Source organism: Phalangium opilio, unplaced genomic scaffold, assembly GCF_054372755.1.
Source record: "Phalangium opilio isolate 3A_F unplaced genomic scaffold, DU_Popi_V2 ptg000053l_1, whole genome shotgun sequence".
NCBI lineage: Eukaryota > Metazoa > Arthropoda > Arachnida > Opiliones > Phalangiidae > Phalangium > Phalangium opilio.
In genome coordinates, this window is record NW_028324172.1 from 2833697 (window position 1) to 2849853 (window position 16157).

General features: G+C 42.6%; 6 non-coding genes across 6 annotated transcripts; all 6 read right to left on the reverse strand.

Moving 5' to 3' along the window:
* Positions 1-5: 5 nt before the first annotated feature.
* TRNAC-GCA (transfer RNA cysteine (anticodon GCA)) lies at positions 6-77 on the reverse strand. Its single transcript has one exon. It is a non-coding gene; the product is annotated as a tRNA-Cys (tRNA).
* Positions 78-1304: 1227 nt separating this feature from the next.
* Positions 1305-1376, reverse strand: TRNAC-GCA (transfer RNA cysteine (anticodon GCA)). The gene has a single exon. It is a non-coding gene; the product is annotated as a tRNA-Cys (tRNA).
* A 57-nt stretch (positions 1377-1433) lies between these two features.
* Positions 1434-1505, reverse strand: TRNAC-GCA (transfer RNA cysteine (anticodon GCA)). Its single transcript has one exon. It is a non-coding gene; the product is annotated as a tRNA-Cys (tRNA).
* A 447-nt stretch (positions 1506-1952) lies between these two features.
* On the reverse strand, positions 1953-2024 carry TRNAC-GCA (transfer RNA cysteine (anticodon GCA)). Its single transcript has one exon. It is a non-coding gene; the product is annotated as a tRNA-Cys (tRNA).
* A 707-nt stretch (positions 2025-2731) lies between these two features.
* On the reverse strand, positions 2732-2803 carry TRNAC-GCA (transfer RNA cysteine (anticodon GCA)). Its single transcript has one exon. It is a non-coding gene; the product is annotated as a tRNA-Cys (tRNA).
* Positions 2804-2860: 57 nt separating this feature from the next.
* TRNAC-GCA (transfer RNA cysteine (anticodon GCA)) lies at positions 2861-2932 on the reverse strand. The gene has a single exon. It is a non-coding gene; the product is annotated as a tRNA-Cys (tRNA).
* Positions 2933-16157: the final 13225 nt, after the last annotated feature.

A 16157-nucleotide genomic window follows, 5' to 3' on the forward strand; every position in this document is an offset into this window, starting at 1 on the left:
GTTACAGGGGGAACTCGGGTTTGAACCAAGGACCTCTCGATCTGCAGTCGAATGCTCTACCACTGAGCTATTCCCCCTTGTTCAAGGCCGTAATGTCGATTTAACTAAAATAAACGGAATGATCCGTGCTGTTACAGGGGGAAACCAGGTTTGAACCAAGGACCTCTCGATCTGCAGTCGAATGCTCTACCGCTGAGCTATTCCCCTTTGTTTATAACCGTAATGTCGACTTAACTAAAATAAACGAAATGATCCGTACTATTACAGGGAGAACTTGGGTTTGAACCAAGGACCTCTCGATCTGCAGTCGAATGCCTTACCATTGAGCTATTCCCCTTTTTTCCTCGCCCTAATATCGATTTAACTAAAATAGACGGAACGATCCGTGCTGTTATAGCGGGAGCTCGGGTTTGAACCAAGGACCTCTCGATCTGCAGTCGAATGCTCTACCATTGAGCTATTCCCCCTTGTTCAAGGCCGTAATGTCGATTTAACTAAAATAAACGAAATGATCCGTGCTGTTACAGGGGGAACTCGGGTTTAAACCAAGGACCTCTCGATCTGCAGTCGAATGCTCTACCACTGAGCCATTCCCCTTTGTTCATAACCGTAATGTCGATTTAACTAAAATAAACGGAATGATCCGTGCTGTTACAGGGGGAACTCAGGTTTGAACCAAGGACCTCTCGATCTGCAGTCGAATGCTCTACCACTAAGCTATTCCCCCTAGTTCAAGGCCATAATGTTGATTTATCTAAAATAAAGGCAATGATCCGTGCTGTTGCAGGGAGAACTGGGGTTTGAACCAAGGACCTCTCGATCTGCAGTCGAATGCTCTACCACTGAGCCATTCCCCTTTGTTCAAACCGTAATGTCGACTTAACTAAAATAAACGAAATGATCCGTACTATTACAGGGAGAACTCGGGTTTGAACCAAGGACCTCTCGATCTGCAGTCGAATGCTTTACCATTGAGCTATTCCCCTTTTTTCCTCGCCCATATGTCGATTTAACTAACATAGACGGACCGATCCGTGCTGTTATAGCGGGGGCTCGGGTTTGAACCAAGGACCTCTCGATCTGCAGTCGAATGCTCTACCACTGAGCTATTCCCCCTAGTTCAAGGCCGTAATGTTGATTTAACTAAAATAAAGGCAATGATCCGTGCTGTTACAGGGAGAACTCGGGTTTGAACCAAGGACCTCTCAATCTGCAGTCGAATGCTCTACCACTGAGCTATTCCCCCTTGTTCAAGGCCGTAATGTCGATTTAACTAAAATAAACGGAATGATCCGTGCTGTTACAGGGGGAACTCGGGTTTGAACCAAGGACCTCTCGATCTGCAGTCGAATGCTCTACCACTGAGCTATTCCCCCTTTTTCAAGGCCGTAATGTCGATTTAACTGAAATAACGGAATGATCCGTGCTGTTACAGGGGGAACTCGGGTTTGAACCAAGGACCTCTCGATCTGCAGTCGAATGCTCTACCACTGAGCTATTCCCCCTTGTTCAAGGCCGTAATGTCGATTTAACTAAAATAAACGGAATGATCCGTGCTGTTACAGGGGGAAAAAAGGTTTGAACCAAGGACCTCTCGATCTGCAGTCGAATGCTCTACCGCTGAGCTATTCCCCCTAGTTCAAGGCCGTAATGTCGATTTAACTAAAATAAAAGGAATGATCCGTGCTGTTACAGGGGGAACTCGGGTTTGCACCAAGGACCTCTCGATCTGCAGTCGAATGCTCTACCGCTGAGCTATTCCCCCTTGTTCATAACCGTAAAGTCGATTTAACTAAAATAAACGAAATGATCCGTGCTGTTACAGGGGGAACTCGGGTTTAAACCAAGGACCTCTCGATCTGCAGTCGAATGCTCTACCACTGAGCCATTCCCCTTTGTTCATAACCGTAATGTCGATTTAACTAAAATAAACGGAATGATCCGTGCTGTTACAGGGGAACTCGGGTTTGAACCAAGGACCTCTCGATCTGCAGTCGAATGCTCTACCACTGAGCCATTCCCCTTTGTTCATAACCGTAATGTCGATTTAACTAAAATAAACGGAATGATCCGTGCTGTTACAGGGGGAACTCAGGTTTGAACCAAGGACCTCTCGATCTGCAGTCGAATGCTCTACCACTAAGCTATTCCCCCTAGTTCAAGGCCATAATGTTGATTTATCTAAAATAAAGGCAATGATCCGTGCTGTTGCAGGGAGAACTGGGGTTTGAACCAAGGACCTCTCGATCTGCAGTCGAATGCTCTACCACTGAGCCATTCCCCTTTGTTCAAACCGTAATGTCGACTTAACTAAAATAAACGAAATGATCCGTACTATTACAGGGAGAACTCGGGTTTGAACCAAGGACCTCTCGATCTGCAGTCGAATGCTTTACCATTGAGCTATTCCCCTTTTTTCCTCGCCCATATGTCGATTTAACTAACATAGACGGACCGATCCGTGCTGTTATAGCGGGGGCTCGGGTTTGAACCAAGGACCTCTCGATCTGCAGTCGAATGCTCTACCACTGAGCTATTCCCCCTAGTTCAAGGCCGTAATGTTGATTTAACTAAAATAAAGGCAATGATCCGTGCTGTTACAGGGAGAACTCGGGTTTGAACCAAGGACCTCTCAATCTGCAGTCGAATGCTCTACCACTGAGCTATTCCCCCTTGTTCAAGGCCGTAATGTCGATTTAACTAAAATAAACGGAATGATCCGTGCTGTTACAGGGGGAACTCGGGTTTGAACCAAGGACCTCTCGATCTGCAGTCGAATGCTCTACCACTGAGCTATTCCCCCTTTTTCAAGGCCGTAATGTCGATTTAACTGAAATAACGGAATGATCCGTGCTGTTACAGGGGGAACTCGGGTTTGAACCAAGGACCTCTCGATCTGCAGTCGAATGCTCTACCACTGAGCTATTCCCCCTTGTTCAAGGCCGTAATGTCGATTTAACTAAAATAAACGGAATGATCCGTGCTGTTACAGGGGGAAAAAAGGTTTGAACCAAGGACCTCTCGATCTGCAGTCGAATGCTCTACCGCTGAGCTATTCCCCCTAGTTCAAGGCCGTAATGTCGATTTAACTAAAATAAAAGGAATGATCCGTGCTGTTACAGGGGGAACTCGGGTTTGCACCAAGGACCTCTCGATCTGCAGTCGAATGCTCTACCGCTGAGCTATTCCCCCTTGTTCATAACCGTAAAGTCGATTTAACTAAAATAAACGAAATGATCCGTGCTGTTACAGGGGGAACTCGGGTTTAAACCAAGGACCTCTCGATCTGCAGTCGAATGCTCTACCACTGAGCCATTCCCCTTTGTTCATAACCGTAATGTCGATTTAACTAAAATAAACGGAATGATCCGTGCTGTTACAGGGGAACTCGGGTTTGAACCAAGGACCTCTCGATCTGCAGTCGAATGCTCTACCAAAAATAAACGGAATGATCCGTGCTGTTACAGGGGGAAACCAGGTTTGAACCAAGGACCTCTCGATCTGCAGTCGAATGCTCTACCACTGAGCTCTTCCCCCTAGTTCAAGGCCGTAATGTCGATTTAACTAAAATAAAAGGAATAATCCGTGCTGTTACAGGGGGAACTCGGGTTTGCACCAAGGACCTCTCGATCTGCAGTCGAATGCTCTACCGCTGAGCTATTCCCCCTTGTTCATAACCGTAATGTCGATTTAACTAAAATAAACGAAATGATCCGTGCTGTTACAGGGGGAACTCGGGTTTAAACCAAGGACCTCTCGATCTGCAGTCGAATGCTCTACCGCTGAGCCATTCCCCTTTGTTCATAACCGTAATGTCGACTTAACTAAAATAAACGAAATGATCCGTACTATTACAGGGAGAACTCGGGTTTGAACCAAGGACCTCTCGATCTGCAGTCGAATGCTTTGCCATTGATCTATTCCCCTTTTTTCCTCGCCCTAATGTCGATTTAACTAAAATAGACGGAACGATCCGTGCTGTTATAGCGGGAGCTCGGGTTTGAAACAAAGACCTCTCGATCTGCAGTCGAATGCTCTACCACTGAGCCGTTCCCCTTTGTTCATAACCGTAATGTCGATTTAACTAAACTAAACGAAATGATCCGTACTATTACAGGGAGAACTCGGGTTTGAACCAAGGACCTCTCGATCTGCAGTCGAATGCTCTACCACTGAGCCATTCCCCTTTGTTCATAACCGTAATGTCGACTTAACTAAAATAAACGAAATGATCCGTACTATTACAGGGAGAACTCGGGTTTGAACCAAGGACCTCTCGATCTGCAGTCGAATGCCTTACCATTGAGCTATTCCCCTTTTTTCCTCGCCCTTATGTCGATTTAACTAAAATAGACGGAACGATCCGTGCTGTTATAGCGGGAGCTAGGGTTTGAACCAAGGACCTCTCGATCTGCAGTCGAATGCTCTACCGCTGAGCTATTCCCCCTTGTTCAAGGCCGTAATGTCGATTTAACTAAAATAAACGGAATGATCCGTGCTGTTACAGGGAGAACTCGGGTTTGAACCAAGGACCTCTGGATCTGCAGTCGAATGCTCTACCGCTGAGCTTTTCCCCCTTGTTCATGACCGTAATGTCGATTTAACTAAAATAAACAAAATGATCCGTGCTGTTACAGGGGGAACTCGGGTTTGAACCAAGGACCTCTCGATCTGCAGTCGAATGCTTTACCATTGAGCTATTCCCCTTTTTTCCTCGCCCTAATGTCGATTTAACTAAAATAGACGGAACGATCCGTGCTGTTATAGCGGGAGCTCGGGTTTGAACCAAGTACCTCTCGATCTGCAGTCGAATGCTCTACCGCTGAGCTTTTCCCCCTTGTTCATAACCGTAATGTCGATTTAACTAAAATAAACAAAATGATCCGTGCTGTTAATGGGGGAACTCGGGTTTAAACCCAGGACCTCTCGATCTGCAGTCGAATGCTCTACCACTGAGCCATTCCCCTTTGTTCATAACCGTAATGTCGATTTAACTAAAATAAACGAAATGATCCGTGCTATTACAGGGAGAACTCGGGTTTGAACCAAGGACGTCTCGATCTGCAGTCGAATGCTTTACCATTGAGCTATTCCCTTTTTTTCCTCGCCCTAATGTCGATTTAACTAAAATAGACGGAACGATCCGTGCTGTTATAGCGGGAGCTCGGGTTTGAACCAAGGACCTCTCGATCTGCTGTCGAATGCTCTACCACTGAGCTATTCCCCCTAGTTCAAGGCCGTAATGTTGATTTAACTAAAATAAAGGCAATGATCCGTGCTGTTACAGGGAGAACTCGGGTTTGAACCAAGGACCTCTCAATCTGCAGTCGAATGCTCTACCACTGAGCTATTCCCCCTTGATCATAGCCGTAATGTCGATTTAACTAAAATAAACGGAATGATCCGTGGTGTTACAAGGGGAACTCGGGTTTGAACCAAGGACCTCTCGATATGCAGTCGAATGCTCTACCACTGAACTATTCCTCGTTGTTAAAGCCCGTAATGTCGATTTAACTAAAAAAAAACGGAATGATCCGTGGTGTTACAGGGGGAACTCGGGTTTGAACCAAGGACCTCTCGATATGCAGTCGAATGCTCTACCAGTGAGCTATGCCCCTTTTTTCCTCGCCCTAATGTCGATTTAACTAAAATAAAAGGAATGATCCGTGCTGTTACAGGGAGAACTCGGGTTTGAACCAAGGACCTCTCAATCTGCAGTCGAGTGCTCTACCACTGAGCTATGCCCCTTTTTTCCTCGCCCTAATGTCGATTTTCGATGAGTCTCCGAGTCAGCTCCAGAGAGAGACGAGTTTAGCCACGAAGCGAAAGAACGCGCCTATTCACTTTAACACTCCCTCTCAAGTCTCTCCTCCCTGAGTCTTCTAAGACGGAGCTACTTTGTATAAACCAAGTAGGGTTACGGGATCATTATCCCTTTGTCTTTTGTGAATGAAATAGAGAAGATCAATCTTCTAAATTTTGGATATTTAAAATAAGTTGTCTTTATTTCTTTTTATGGCCCTCGGGAGCTTTCTCCCTAAGTTAAATTATTCTACGGAGGGTTACAATATACATGAAATTTGAAAATGTGTGTTTAAAAGACCCCACTCTTCTGTTGAAATGACAGTGAAGGTCCCCACTTGTAAATTTATCGAGTGTGGAAAATGAAATTGAAATACTTGATGCAACCATATAGGCTTTGACACTAATTCAAAATCTAATAATTTATACACAAATGTCCCCAGATATAAGTATGGAAGACGGTTTAGGTCCCCACTTGTAAACCTGAAATTAGCTCAAAACTTAAGTGTTTAGCTAGAAATAGTACTGATTACTTAAATTTCATTCTGATAATCAATATTTTAACTATAAAATTATAATATACATGAAATTTGAAAATGTGTGTTTAAAAGACCCCACTTGTCAGTTGAAATGACAGTGAAGGTCCCCACTTGTAAATTTATCGAGTGTGAAAAATGAAATTGAAATACTTGATGGAACCATATAGGCTTTGACACTAATTCAAAATCTAATAGTTTATACACAAATGTCCCCAGATATAAGGTAGGAAGACGGTTTAGGTCCCCACTTGTAAACCTGATATTAGGTCAAATCTTAAGTGTTAAGCTAGAAATAGGACTGATTACTTAAATTTCTTTATGATAACCAATATTTTAACTATAGAATTATAATATACATGAAATTTGAAAATGTGTTTTTAAAAGACCCCACTTGTCAGTTGAAATGACAGTGAAGGTCCCCACTTGTAATTTTATCGAGTGTGAAAAATGAAATTGAAATACTTGATTGAACCATATAGTTTTTAATAAAATAAAGCGCGTGCTGGCGCGTGAGCTAGCGCGTGGTTTAAAAAGATTTTTTTAAACCTATACAAAAATGTCAACTTAACATTACACTACGAGAAACGAGATACTATACCTTTTCAGCCTTTGCTAGTGCAGTAAAGTTAGGTTGTTAAAAAAGTCGCGAAACCTTGGGTCTAACTCGCAAAATTTTTTCCACCTCGTAATGTTAAGCTCCATAGAGATTAACATTACGATTTCGAATTGAGTATTAATAATAATAAAGGCTTTTTTAGGATGTGTAGGTGTTATAAATTCTAAGAGCTATGATATGATCTTAGTGGTCATGGATGTATTGTAAAGCAAAGTCGGAAATCTTTCGAAATACATTACTAAAATTACAACGTCCCCTCTATCCAGTTAACGCGGGTATTTTGCGACCAATGGGTCTTCTAGTAATTGATTAAAGAATAGCAATTAACTTACCTCAACAAGAAGATCACTTTCCACATCCAAATGGTTAAAAGGTGATGTAGAATTTGTGGCTCTCCAAATTGTATTCCATCCAACAGGTCCTACGTGGGTGTTCATGTACTCTATCATGGCCTTTTCAGCGTCGCTTGTTGAAGCCGCAATTAAAATTTGGTTGGCGTAAACATTGAATAGATCATCAACAGTAAGATCATGCAAATTCATAGAGTAAATAGTTGGCGGTTGAGTTATGATTTTCAAAGGTGATTCACTAGATTTATCCATGATCACGCCGAACTTTTCAAAGTACCGCGCAGCAACGAATGTAGCTGAGATCTAACCATGAACGAAATAGTGAACCGGAGCCTCCGAGTATAGTTGTAGCCAGGGAGGAGAGTTTTAATCCTCTTACAAAAATGCACGGTGATTTCTCATTTAGAAGTTATACTTTAGCAATGGTAAGATAATTCTACTAATATTAACTGAAGTCCATTAAATTAGCCTAGGAAGTAAACAATTATAATAGCTGGTATAGCGTACGTCTCTGCTGGATAAGAACTCCTTTTAACTCCATCGATGGAGGGTTAGTTTTTTCCCCTTTCCAAACACCGTTAGAAATCTTGAGCACCTCTCTTGGAAGTCTTTCTTCACGAGAGCGGGGCGTGACTTATTCAGCTCATGAACGCCAGATCTCTAGAGGGACCAGAAAACGGGGTAGATCCCCCAGTATAACATGTTTACTTTTTTAAAAAATAAAAAAGAACGAGTACAGTCGTTAAATAATTTTTTTTATTTTTTTCAATAGATTTATGAAGAATCATAAAAGACCGAATGTCCTTGACTGTTCCCAAATTCACAGCCTTCATCCCTTCCCCTGATACTATGCCAGGGAGTAAGGAACGTTAGAGGGAGTTTTGATCTAATGCTAAAAAAACGTCATACAGTGGCAAATGGGAAAGAAAGTGGGGGTAGGAATTTTTATCTCCGTTCCGCAATTTTAGCTAACGCGCAGGCGCGAGTGACGTCGTTTACTACCCTTAGCAGAGAGAATTTAAAAATTCTCTCTCCCGCCAGCTTCCGCTTCTATCGACTGCTGCCCCACTCACTCTGTTCAACCAACAAACATTCAACGTCTGTTGGGAGGAAACCGAGGCTTAATAAAAAATGCCTAATTGGTTTTGTAACGGTTGTAGGAATGATTCAAGCTATTCGCTTAAAATTATATGAAAGGAATATCCTTCCACGCGTTTCCAAAGCCAAAAACCCAGATAGAAAAATGTAAAAGATGGATTTTAAACTTGTGGAAGACCGATTTCCACTAGCTTCTATTCACTTTCAATAAATTTCAAGCTTTGTTTTTGGTTTGGGAAATGGTTTGAAAACGATATTTACCATGTCGGGTCTTGTTAAATACTTAGGGTTACTTGAACAATTAAAAAACAACACTTCTTATAGTTAACCATGGCAGAAATTCAAACACGACATTCCCCTTCTAGTTCAAAGCCTGTTTTTAAATTTGACGCATGCGCGCGGACACCACGATGAGTCCCCGAGTCAGCTCCAGAGAGAGACGAGTTTACTACGAAGCGAAAGAACGCGCCTATTCACTTTAACACTCCCTCTCAAGTCTCTCCTCCCTGGAAGACTTTAATTCAAAACAAAAAGGAGAGAACTAGTCTCTTCAACTGTCATAATAATAATATCACTCAAAATATCGTAGTGAGAAAAAGAGGAGGAGGAGCATGTGACATGGAGGCAAGAGCCCTGCCAGATCCAAGGAGTGGAAGCTCCAAGGATTCTGGCAGCCATGTTACATCCCCCCCCTCGTTAGGAACCTTGATCATTATTTTGAAAAAAAAAAAAACACAAAGCAAAAAGGTTACCCCGAGGAACCTTGGGAGAATTAGCAGGGGTTATTACAAATGTTTTTTTTCTATAGTTCGGATAATTTGGGCAATAAGGCAAATTTCTGCTTCTTTTCCCTTCGTGCAAGGGCTTCGAAACTTCGGGGATGGTGGCCAACCAAATGGCATCTAGGGCACTTGGTGTTTGACCAAATGTGAGCTTTCTTAGCTCCCGGTACCTTTGCTGGGATCAGTTGCTTCTTGGTCTGAATGAGATTGGCAGGAACCGGAATCTTTTCCTTCAGAACGTTAAAACGTCCTTTTGGAACCCAACCCAGGCTTCCAAACCGCTCCCAACGGAGCTCGTCCTCTTCTTCCAGCTCCAATACTGGGCACCATGGACGGGGCGAGGCACCGGGAGGAGGAAGGTTTTGGCGCAGGGCAATGTTTAGTTGAGGAGCAGGATCGACCGGGAACCGGGCCGGAGGCTGAGGCCAAGGAATTCGATGGAGAACCAAACTTTGGCCTCCAGGGCGTCTGCAAGACGGGACTGGTCCCGAATTTGTCTCCTGTTCTTCCTCTTTCGGTAATTTTTTCTCAATCTTGGTGGATGCCGCAGCCAGATCTTGCTCCCAATTGCACTCTCGGGCAACGTGTCCCTCTTTCCTGCACGTGGTGCAGCGTACAATGACTTCGTCATGTTCTTCTCCTGGTTCTGTAGACATCTTGTAAAATGTCAGATGTTCAGGAGGAACATAGCAATCGATCCTGTCCACATGAGCTGCATTTTAGCAGACTCAGCGGTCCTTGAAGATTCTTTAGCACTTCTAAGGACATGTCTATTTTTGAGGTGAGTTTTCGGTAGTAGGGGGTTGGTTTATTAGATAGGCCCTGAGGGAGTTCAAAATAAACGGGACGGTTAGATCCTCCTTCCGCCATCTAGAAATTAAAAGGTTTTTTAGTATTTTCTTTTTGTTGCTTGGGAAATAAATTCCCAAGGGAAAACAGAGATTGGCTCTCGGGAAAAACAGAAATGGTCCCTGGTTAAGTTCGGGACATTATTATTATTAAGGTAAACTTGGACCTCATAAGGTGACCTTAGGTCCTTAGCCTTTTATCATCGGGAGGACGGTAGTAGATATCTACTTCGTTACCTCCGGGCTAAACAGTCGCCCTCTTACATACCTCTCGTCGCCATCCCAATTTAAACGGTTCTAAATAAATATCGGGTAATGTAGTCCTTTTTAGACGAGGAGTTCTCATAGATTCCGATAACGTGGTTGAAGAACTATCAGACGCACGTAACGATTGGGATTGCGATTGAGGAATCTGTTCATAGGTTGATAGTTCTTCTGAAAGAGTAGCAATCTGTTCCGGAGGTACTATTTCCTCCGAAAAACCAGAAGGAGAGTGGTGTAACGCTGGTTCCGATATGGACTTTTCAGAAAACGTTGATTTGTCCTCCGGCGTTACAATTTCTTCTGTAAAACTGGATGTTGGTGTATGTAGCTTAGTTTCCACGACTGATTCATGATCAGACGGGGAAGCCTCCCCTGCCGCAGAAGGCGGACTATCGTTCGTGGGATGATCGAGCTGAAAAGCCCTCATGTCGTGGTTAGTACGAAGGAGGAGAGGAGGGTCTTCAAAAAGGGCCATGCCCGGTTCACTATCAGAATCTGTGGGTTGATGTGAATCGTCTCGAACTGCAGGAGGGATCTGTTGATCCGCTGCTTGATCTTCTATTGTACCTGATGTCGAGGGTTGAGGGACATCTGGGATAGCAGGAATGATCGGTTGATTGACTTCCTGACCGTCCTGAGGTGACGGAGACGTAGAGGATGATGATGATTCAGATGAAGTGGTTGAGGAAGTTTCCGTAGGAGGGTGGTCCATGGTACCACCATTAGTTGCGGAACTAGGCTCGGGATCATCTGCAACGTTCGATTGAGAAGTGGGGGCATTTTCGGCATTGTCGAAGACGGCTACATTAGTCCAATAAAGATTTAAGTGTTCTAGGTTGACTTTCCCTACATTTTGTCCTGAGTTAGCGTCTTCTAACTCGTAGACTACGGGAGAATGTTTAGCAACAATTTTAAAGGGACCTGCCCAATTAGGACTAAGCTTTTTCATAAGCTGACCTGTCGTACTGGATAAAGGATGTGTTTCCATCCATACTAATGTTCCTACCTCAAACTCTAGAGGGTCATGGCGGAGGTCATAGTATTTTTTCTGGTGTGCTTTAGCTAACTTAGACAATTCATTACTGAATGTTAATTGTTCCTTAAGAACCTTCAAAGCCTTACTACGACTAGGGTCATCATTGTCCTGAATGGGTTCTTCAATGTTTAAATCCCAAGGGAGACGTGGCTCCCGCCCTAAATTAAAAAAAAAGGGGATCTGCCCGTGGTGTCATGGGGTGCGGAATTTATAGCGAATTGAAGAAGGTCAAGGGATTCATCCCATCTATCATGGTGATTCCCTACATAAAATGATATTAACTCGCCTATTACTCTATTTACTCTTTCGGTGGGATTTCCCTTAGGTGTATAGGGGTTGGTAAACTTTGGGTTTAATCTAAAAGCTCTACACGTCTGCAGCCAAAGTTTTGACGTAAACTGTACCCCTCTATCACTAAGGATAGCCTTAGGCGCTCCCCACCTAGTGATAATAGACTTGAAAGTCTGGACACATGTCTTAGCAGTAATAGTTTTAAGAGGAATCATTTCCACAAACTTAGTCATATAATCGACAAAGACTATCAAATATTTATAGTGGTGTCTACTGGAAGGGAAAGGTCCCATAATATCGACACTGATTTGGTCCCAAGGACTTGTTATTTCTGAGGGTTGCATTAGCCCCGGCTTTTTTCTATTCCTAGCCCTAAATTGTTGGCATAAAGTGCATCCTCTAACATAGTCTTGGACATCACTAACTATGGTTGGCCACCAATATCTATAAGTTACTTTGCTAAGGGTCTTATCTTTGCCCCTATGAGCTGATAGTGGGTGGTCATGTAATAACCTCATGGCTTCTAGCCTTAAACGAGGAGGTAAATAAATTTTTTCAGGATAGTTCCTGTAATGTCTTCTATAAAGAAGATCATTTCGTAATTCGAAAAGTTTATGCCTAACAGGGTTAGGTCCTTGCAAGGAATTTATAATAGGGGAAGCATATGGGTCTTCCCTTTGAGACTTTCTTACGTCTTCTATAGTAAAGACTGAATATAAAGCTCTAGGACCTGGAGGACAAGTTTGTTAATAGGCGCTACTATTTGAGAGTAGTGATTTATAAAACGGTTATGCCAACCTGAACCTGTCAATCACTGTCTCTTACTTTTTGGGGTTTAAAAGATCGTGAGTGATTTCTTTTCCCAACCCCTTGTAGCTATCATTTAATTCAAGAAGAAATTTAGAAAAATTTGGCACTGAAACTCATTTTAGTTTTTTAATAGTGTACATACGTTACTCGCTGGGCTTTTCATTATCAATTTTAGTCTAAAAAAAGATTAAAAAGTCGTTGAAATCCATTTTTTAACTCTAATACTCGTTAAGCCTAGGCTAATTATAACCAGACGATGCGTATTTTTAAAGAGAGGCTCCAGACGCGATTTCCCAGATCTCCTTTCGAGACTTTGCAGCCACGCTATTGAATGGAAAATAAAGCTCAAATTTCCTACGAGAGGTGGCACTGGCGCGAAATCAAAGGGTGCGAAACCAAACGTAAGCAATGCCAATAGATCAAAGACTCCTACGCCGGTAAATTCAGCGCAAAACGATTTAAGTCAAATCGAATGCTATAAGTGCGGACACGTAGGGCATTATGCCACAACCTGTCCGGACAAACAAGAAGTCGCGCAAAGACAGGCTTCGAAAAACGCGAAAGCGGGAAGACAAAAAGGGGACCGTCTTCCCGCCGCGCGAAGAAAATAAAGCCCCTTATGGAATTTGGCTCTATGGATGTGCGTCGCTGTGAGGTTGATCCTCCCGTGGCCATAGACGCCGTGTATTCGCATGGGACTTTCGCGACCAGACTAGATTCAGGCGCTGATGCATGTTTTATCAGCTTATATCAGTGGCGCAATTTAGTCAGAACTTTAAAACCAGACTTAGTTCTTCCGGAAGAAGAAGAGACTCAATGCATAGTGTTAGGCGATGGACGTTATACCTTCACGAAGGGACGCGCGCGAATAGACTTCCGCTTAGGACAGTTGAAACTAAAGCAAGAGTTTCACGTAGTTCCCTCACTACCAAACGATTTTATTCTCGGAAAAAATTTCCTGTATAAACATCGTGCCGTTTTGGACTTTGGTACAAAAACGTGTCAGATTGACGGAACAACGTTTCCATATGTGCTAAATCTCCCTGGGTTAAAGACTCCAACACCTCAGATTATCGAGGATATTGAACAAGCTGTCGCGTCGCCTACACTGAGTCCTAAACAGAAGGAAGACTTCCCGTACAAAAATTTATGGCTGCATTTTGCTTTTATTTAGCTTATTCAGAATCTGCAAAATATTGCAAATATACTGGAATATTCTGGAATATACCTGAAAAAGGTTCAACTTCAGACAAAATTTAGATGAATTCCAGGGAGCACTGCAGAACATTTTAGAAGTTTTGCAGACAAAAATAGCTGGCTAACTCAGTACAGCTAATATACATAAAAAATTACAAAATTTAACTACTCTAGAGTCATAAATAGCTACCTTACTGCTGGAAAACAGAGGTGAGACAGCAATTCCCGTTAGAAATCAAGTAGTTCGTGGCTCATTACAGGTATCTTCCAGTTATATTGTATGCATGTTGCAGTCAGAAATAGCTAAGCTTGTAGGATCATTGCAGGTGCATTTGAGATACTTTGTAGGATAATTGCAGGCGCGTTTCACATACTTTGTAGGAAAATTGCAGGTGCGTTTCAGATACTTTGTAGGATCATTGCAGGCACGATTCAGATACTTTGCATTGTAATTGCAGCCGCGTTTCAGATACTTTGCAGGATCATTGCAGGCGCGATTCAGATACTTTGCAAGGTCATAAAAGGCGCGTTTCAGTCACTTTGCAGGATCATTGCAGGCGTGTTTCTGATACTTTGCAGGATCATGGCAGGCGCGATTCAGATACTTTGCAGGATCATTGCTGGCGCGTTTCAGATACTTTGCAGGATCATTGCAGGCGTGTTTCAGATACTTTGTAGGATAATTGCAGGCGCGTTCAGATACTTTTCATGGTCATTGCAGCCGCGTTTCAGATACTTTGAAGGGTCATTGCAGGCGCGTTTCAGATACTTTGCAGGGTCATTGCGGGCGCGTTTCAGATACTTTGTAGGATAATTGCAGTTGAGTTTCAGACACTTTGCAGGATCATTGCAGGCACGATTCAGATACTTTGTAGGATCATTGCACGCGCGTTTCAGATACTTGTTGGATAAATGCAGGTGCGTTTCAGATACTTTGTAGAATCATTGCAGCCGCGACTTTGCAGGGTCATTGCAGCCGCGTTTTAGATACTTTTCAGGGTCATTGCAGCCGCGTTTCAGATACTTTGCAGGGTCATTGCAGGCGCGTTTCAGATACTTTGTAGGATAATTGCAGGCGCTTTTCAGATACTTTGTAGGATAGTTGCAGGTGCGTTTCAGATACTTTGCAGGATCATTGCAGGCGCGATTCAGATACTTTGCAGGATCATAAAGGCGCGTTTCAGTCACTTTGCAGGATCATTGCAGGCGTGTTTCAGATACTTTGTAGGATAATATCAGGTGCGTTTCAGATACTTTGTAGGATAATTGCAGGTGCGTTTCAGATACCTTGTTGGATAATTGCAGGCGCGTTTCAGATACTTTGCGGGATCATTGTAGGCGCGTTTCAGATACTTTGCAGGGTCATTGCTGGCGCGTTTCAGATGCTTTGCAGGGTCATTGTGGGTTTTCTTATCAATTATTGTGAATCAGTCGCCTTATATACCCTAAATTTCCAAAAACTGTTAAAAAGGATTACGCTTGAGTTCATACGTGAACAGTAGCTATGTTTAAAATGATTTTAGGAATACAGTTTCTTAAAATGATTTAACTAGAACTAATGTAAATTAATGATGATTAAATTAATAAATCTGGACGTGTTTATTTTTGTTAAATAAAAATACCGAGTATTATTTCTATTACATCTGCGTTCTTCTTGCAACAATGGACTATCTGGTAATTATAGTTAGTCATGGACAATACGTCCTTTAAACGGGTATCCTGGGAACTTCTTAATTGCTAGTTTAATTTAAATTTCTTTGTGAGCCGTGAAATTAGGCCCCCTTTCCTACATTTTAATTTTACGGTTACACCTTCTTTATAATAAACTAGATATCACTTCTTGATATAAGCTAATAATTAAGTATTCTTTTTTAGAAAAATTCATCTCTTTAATATAATATTCATATTCGTGACAGAATTTTATGGTGGGTTTAAGCTCAAATCCATCAATATGGCGGCCAAAAATTAGGGTATGGCAGGACGTACTCCCATAGCTCTATAAGATAAATGCTACTTAAGTGTGACACTACCTATACTAAGAAATGCTAGAGACAGCTCGAGCTTGTATGAGAACGACAAGCGAGAATTGACTAAACTCGGTTTTGCAGTCCATTTTACCAAGGCTTTCACATCGCCTCACCAAGCGTCGCTTACTAGAAACTATGATCTACGTCACTTCATGACAACTGCTCATTAACTAATGACAAACTTATGAAACATATCTTATGAGCTTATGGTACTAAAGAGTCAATTATGAGTCAGGGTCCATTAAAATTTTATAGAAAAGAATAATTAACCGACCTTTCAAGCATATAACATGACTTTATTCACTAATCATAAGTCGCTCCTTTTTCAGCGATAGGAGGAGCTCATTTAGTGTATAGCCTACTCGAATACTGCGCTCACAGACGCAAGCTGCCAACATATAGCGCGATATGCTTGGGTACGTGAGCGCAATATTCAAATGGGCTATGTCGTGTGCTAGGAGAAACTAGGGCTGTGCGAATAGTGGTTTTTCAAACCG